This window comes from Rutidosis leptorrhynchoides, chromosome 3, assembly GCF_046630445.1.
Source record: "Rutidosis leptorrhynchoides isolate AG116_Rl617_1_P2 chromosome 3, CSIRO_AGI_Rlap_v1, whole genome shotgun sequence".
Taxonomy (NCBI): Eukaryota; Viridiplantae; Streptophyta; class Magnoliopsida; order Asterales; family Asteraceae; genus Rutidosis; species Rutidosis leptorrhynchoides.
Genome location: NC_092335.1, coordinates 193167842 through 193175191, shown reverse-complemented (window position 1 = coordinate 193175191; position 7350 = coordinate 193167842).

Below are 7350 nucleotides of genomic sequence, written 5' to 3'. Positions count from 1 at the left end.
TTGATCTAATCACACTTGATTTAGTTGTGGTATGACTAACTTAATCACAAAAAGCTTAACCTATTCACTAGAGGGTTTGATTCACTTATTCCGTCATTGTGTGAGTTAAATCTGTTGATTTCTAAGTTCCTAGTCATGTTTCATCACCTTCTATTCTTTCCCCCTCAACTCATATTTTAAAGTATTCATCAATATGCTCCATCCAGTTCTGATTCTCGATATACTTATAACTTTCATATCGGTCATTCTTCTTTTTCATCTACCGCCGGAAGAATCTATTTACTTCTACTATACTCTTGGGTTTATAGTGTTTCTAGTTTTCCCGTGTCTTTATATTGCTATATGCATCGATATATATGGTTTATAATTTTTGGTTTGTCGTTGGGCTTTATATCTTCCCTTATATTTCAAAGTCTCTGTTTCTATCTTCTATAATCATTGTCATCCACAGTTAATGCTCTCTTTTATTTGCTGCAATTTATACCCCAATTTCTATTTTGGAGTTTTGTCCTTTCGTTTCTTCTTCTTGCGATTAAGCACCGCTTGTAATGGTCCAGAATTCACAGATATGAATTTCGGAATGAACATTGTTAATGTTCTAGGAAGGAAATTGTGATGGCACGATCTTGACTTGTCAAATTACTAGAATACCTTGTGAAAGGCCGAATCATCAAGAAATATTTTCTTGATATTTTAGAGGTTAAATAGAATACAAGAGTCGTATAACATGGCACATGATGATGTTATGATCTGTGAATCATCACGTTCCATTTAGAAACGCAGCATGAATTACTGTAATATAATCACGTTGATCAAGTGTCATTATATTATACTAACTCATGCTTCAGTTTCCAACACTACTTCAAAAACATTCATATTTTAAACTCAAAGGTTTACAGAGTATAGGAACCAAACAGTTTCCTTTTTGATGTAATACAGATAGCGCAAAGAGATAAATGATTCCAGATAAGAATAGTTATGGAAATATCTTCAGAAATATGGAGGATATCTATAATGAAAGATACGATGATATCTTAGAATTTCTAATATCAGAGGATGATGAAGAATATTGTCTGTAAGGGTTTAGTGTCAGGAGCAAGGTATTTGTTAATGACTTCAGCAGACACTGAATCATTTGGATTCTTTGAAGGCAGGTTCAGTCTTTGTGATTTGTCCACAGCCTCCTTCATACTTTGCTCAATCCGTTTTTTCAGTTCCAAAACTTCTCTATTTCTGAGCTTTGTTAATACACTAATCTTTATCATCAAACTTCTTACTGCTAAGGTCGTTTACAGTTTTTGTTGCTTCATCAGCATTTCGAGAACTAGTTCGCGGTTCAGAGTGTTTTTCAGAAACTTCACATTCGAAGTATGTAAGCCTTGAAAATAGACGTTATGTATAACTGTTGGCGTCAACATGCTGTGAGATTTCAAAATACTGATTGCTAACTCCCAATGATTCGTATGACAATTCTAATTACAAGAGGCAGATGAGTAAATGATGAGGTTTCGATAAATATAAAGATTCTTCGGAATGCCCAAGATCAGTGAAGTTGTTGGTAAGTTTATTGCTAATGTGGTGGAATATGAAAGGTTCTCCGGTAACAAAAGGGTAATCACATATATTAAAATTATGATAAGGCTACTCCGAATGAAAAAATCGAAGTTGTCTTGCTGGAGCTGTGATATAATTTGCTACTTTGCAAAGGAATTGTAAGGTTATTTTGGCTAATAAATGCCAAAAGATCTGACACAGATATGTGTTGAATTATGACTTTGGTTTCGAGAGCTTTTTAAGTACATAACTGTGGGTAATATGTGGTTGGATCATCATCTCGATTGCTCATTATTTGAAGTGTCTTCAGAGATTTTCGAAGGGTTTGAACATAGATTGTAATCGTTTGTATACATTTGATGTTCTAACACACTTTTGAAGTCAAAGTATAGCTTTGAAAGATGTAGGAATCTAAAAGTAATGGTACCGGTTATATCTCGAATTGAATTCTGAGATTTTAAAATCAGAATACGTAATTGGGTTTGAATGAGTATGGTTGTTTTGATTTCTATGAAAGAATGTATATTATTGTGAAAGTAGGAAGTATAATTGATAATTTTCTTAATCTGATTCGAAGAATGTAACATATTAATTGTGAATTTATATATATCTCTCGGGTATTACCTACAAGTTAAAAAATTTTCACAATTAATATTTTGTACATAAGAATTTTATTACAGTCTTTATGAAAATATATATGTATATATTCTCCTCAGATGTAACATAGATTTTAATGAGTTAATACTAAATTAAACTCATTCGATTTACGGTTGGAACTAGAATTGAATAATTCCTTGAAGGTTTAGAGGTTACATAAGTATTTCTTCAATAATATTGAAATTATGAATCAATACTTCGTTATTTGTTGAGATGTGATGTTGGTTTTCGTTAAATTCTTGTGAACTTCGCAAAGTACGAATGATGTTATCTGAAAAGTTTCGGTTACATCAATGATGAAGTGTAAAATCAAATATATACTTGATTTATTAGGAATTAGAATTTGTTGAATTGAGACAGAGATTGTAGTTAACGATGGTTAAGTCGCGGGTGAGGGACGTACATTATTGCATATTTGTAATATGAATTAACTGAGTAGTTAAGATTCACACACAATAGCTTAGCACGGAAAGATTTATTTTTTTATTTCAATATATATATATATATATATATATATATATATATATATATATATATATATATATATATATAATTTCTTCAGAGGGAATGAGTTAATTCTTCATAACTTGTTGATACAATATACACGTTATTGATTCGTAATGATGTCCACAGTGATTCTTGAACTGACGGAGTTTGTGATGTTATAGGTGTTGTTGATTCTGATGTTGACTGTACTGACGATGCTGGTGATGTTGACGGTACTGTTGATGCTGTTGGTAAAACAAGTTTAACTTGTTAATCACACACCATTTTTGTCAGGGTTTCTACTCTTCCTTCTATCATTTTGGTTCACTTAACTGATTTATGGTTAGGGCTAGATTAGATAATCTCTAAGACTTTAGAGATTATATAATCGCCGCGGAATGTTTCTCCAATGAAGTTATGAATTAATACTTCATCAGTTATTGTTGTTGGTACTCCATGGTATCTATGGTGCGTATGACGTTGATGCTCGTGGGACAGATTGTGAAGTTGAGGTTTACAACGCGGTTGTGGTTGGAGGTGGTAATGGTACTGGTTATGCTGCTGGTGCTACTGCTGGTGTTTGTAATCTCTGCACCATATTCTCCAAAGCCACTACCCGAGCGCGAAGTTCGTTGACTTCTTCTATTATTCCAGGATGATTGTCGGTCGGAACGAGCGGATAAATAAAATCTAGAATTTGATGTAGTATATAATCGTGACGAGATACCCTGGAAATGAGAGAGACAATGGTGTCTTGAACAGGTTCGCCAGTAAGTGCTTCAGGTTCTTCGCCAAGAGGGCAATGTGGTGGATGGAAAGGATCGCCTTCTTCTTGTTTCCAATGATTGAGGAGGCTACAAACCCATCCCCAATTCATCCAGAATAGGTGATGACTGATTGGTTGATCCATTCCGGTCACACTGCTTTCGGAGCTTGAGTGAGATTCCATTTCAGAATCCGAGTGACTTGAACTGATGACAAATTCCATTTCGTACAATTGGATAAAGGATTTTCGATATAAAAATGATTTTTCGGCTATCGGGTGGTATTCTATTTACATAGGATATCTATATATAGAGATCAAAAGATTTCATAGATTACGGAGGAATTTGCGGGGTATGTCAGGTAAAGTTTAAAGTAACAGATACGATAAGATATGATTTAGCAGATACGCTAAGATATGAAGTTTGTCTATACACTACTCATGCAATTAATGTAGCAAGACGTTTCTAGACTAATAATGATAAGCAGGTAATTTCCTATGGATGATAAGCAGATGATTTCCGACTAGAAATGATAAGAAAAACTTTTGACATGCAGACACGTTCGAAGTCCAGACTCACTAATACATCCTAACGACTTATCAGTTAGACACGCTAATGCAGACCCGGTTCGCTAAGACCACCGCTCTGATACCAACTGAAAGGACCCGTTCATATACATTATAAACGATTCACAATAGTTGATTACATTGCGAGGTATTTGACCTCTATATGATACATTTTACAAACATTGCATTCGTTTTTAAAAGACAATCTTTCTTTACATCAAAAATTGACAGGCATGCATACCATTTCATAATATCCACTATCCAACTATAAATTGATTTAATAATAATCTTTGATGAACTCAATGACTCGAATGCAACGTTTTTCGAAATATGCTATGAAAGACTCCAAGTAATATCTTTAAAATGAGCAAATGCACAGCGAAAGATTTCTTTAACACCTGAGAATAAACATGCTTTAAAGTGTCAACCAAAAGGTTGGTGAGTTCATTAGTTTATCATAATCATTTATTTCCATCATTTTAATAGACTACAAGAATTTCATTTCCAGTTCTCATAAATATACGTCCCATGCATAGAGACAAAAAATAATCATTCATATGGTGAACACCTGGTAACCGACATTAACTAGATACATATAAGAATATCCCCTATCATTCCGGGATCCTCCTTCGGACATGATATAAATTTTGAAGTACTAAAGCATCCGGTACTTTGGATGGGGTTTGTTAGGCCCAATAGATCTATCTTTAGGATTCGCGTCAATTAGGCTGTCTGTTCCCTAATTCTTAGATTACAAGACTTTAATAAAAAGGGGCATATTCGATTTCGATAATTCAACCATATAATATAGTTTCGATTACTTGTGTCTATTTCGTAAAACATTTATAAAAATTGCGCATGTATTCTCAGCCCAAAAATATAAAGGATAAAAAGGAAAATGAAACTCCCCATACTGTATTTCGTAGTAAAAATACATATAACGTCATTGAACAAGTGCAAGGTTGGCCTCGGATTCACGAACCTAAATTAATTATATATATTTATGTGTTGGTCAATATTTGTCTAACAAATTAGGTCAAGTCATAGTGTACCACAATCCTAATGCTCGAGACTAATATGCAAAAGTCAACAAAAGTAAATTTGACTCAAAATAATTTCCAAAAATCTATACATGATTAATATATAGTTTAAATATCGTCGTTTTATATTTTTAAATATTTTTAAAAGATTTATTAGAGTAAATAATATAATTTATTTACTAATAAATAAAATTTTATATTATATTTATATAATAAAATATACTTTTATATATATTAAGTAATAAAATTTATAGGGTTCATTTAATATTATAAAGATAATATAATAGGTATTATTAAAGTAAGTTATTACACGTAGTAAAATATGTTTGTATCAAATATTTATTTGATAAAATAATATCTATAATGATAGTAAGTAAAAGTTGTATTATTTTGTAATAATAATTATTATTATAAAAATATCAATATTTATAATTACTAAGATGACATTATGATAAAACGATAATTCTAATTATGATAACTTTAATATTTACGATAATTTTTAATATTATCTTTAAAATAATAATTCTATTTAAAATAATAATAATAATAATGATATTTTATAGTAACAATGACATTTCTATTAAAATGATAATTTTTGTTAAAATGATAGTTTTAATACTAACGATAATTTTAATAATAATAGTAATGATAAAAATAATAAGAACGATAATTTTATCTAAATCAATATCTTATAATATTTTAATTTCATCATGATACTCTTACCCATTATTTCCTAATCGTTTCGTTTAATAGCTTTGAATCGTCTTTTATATCGTGTTCGTAATAATGATAATAATAGTAATCAAAATAATTAGGTGTTACAAATATTTGTTTTAATTACACTAATATTAATAATGATAGTTACTATAACATTATTAACGATAATACTAATAATTATCTTAATGATAATATAGTAATAATAATAATAACAATAACAATAACCATTTTTAAATAGTGATATATATATTAATAATGATAATAATAATAATACCAATAATAATAATAATAATAATAATAATAATAATAATAATAATAATAATAATTGGATAATAATAATAATACTAATTATAACTTTAACGATAATAACGATAGTAATAATAAAAAAAATAACAATTTTTAATGATAAATCCTTTTATTGATAAAGATAATAATAATAAGATAAATCTAGAACGACGATAATAACGACGATAATAATAATCATTTTTAATAATAATACAAAAATTCGATGGACTATAACTTCAAATCCGTTCATCGAAATCATTCAATATCTAAATGAAAAGTTCTTAATTTTTCGCTAGCTTTCCAACGACATGCATATCTTATACCTTATCTCAGTTGCATATATAACTAATTCAGGATTCAACATAACCTAACTAAAGGCAATATCAAAAGTACAAACATGCATAATCCTATATACTCAAGCACTAGTCAAGGATACACTATTAGTATGTAAAAGTTAAATTATGAGTACTCACGTATCAATATTGAGATTCAATATTGCAGGAAAGGTACGTAGACGCAACGGAGATGATAAACACTATATTGACCTCACGAGCATACCCATGAACCATACCAATCACCTCCATAGCTATAACCCATAATTTCCTTAATCCAATCCCACTCAAAAAACAATTTCGAAATCACTCGGACAACACTCTGACGTAATATTTTATGTATACTAATAATATCTTGAAATAATACGGAGTAAATATATATATGTAAATCGATTGAGAGAGTTTAGAGAAAAATATTTTCAAGTTTCTATGAAATAATGAAACCTATTGAATTCTATTTATAATAGATTTTTGAATTATTAAAGTGAATTATTAAAGTATGAATTATTAAAGTGAATTATTAAAGTATGAATTATTAAAGTGAATTATTAAAGTATGAATTATTAAAGTGAATTATTAAAGTATGAATTATTAAAGTGAATTATTAAAGTTAAAGTAAAGTAAAAATAAAGTAAAGGTAAAGGTAAAGGTAAAGTTTAAGTATAGTAAAAGTATAAAACTATGTACGTATAATACGCGTATAAATATATATAATATTAATTTAAATCGTTATATATATTTAATAAAATAAAATATAAATATCGTTATCTTTATCATACTGGTTAAGTAATGAGTTGTCAAAAGTGGTTCTAGATATTTATAAAAGTTATATACGTTTTAATAATAAAGTTCTTTTTAAACTGAAAACGTTTTTGTACGTTTGAAACTAAATCAAATAAATATAATAATTTTGTTTTCCAAAACCAAATATATTTTTAAGAATCATTTT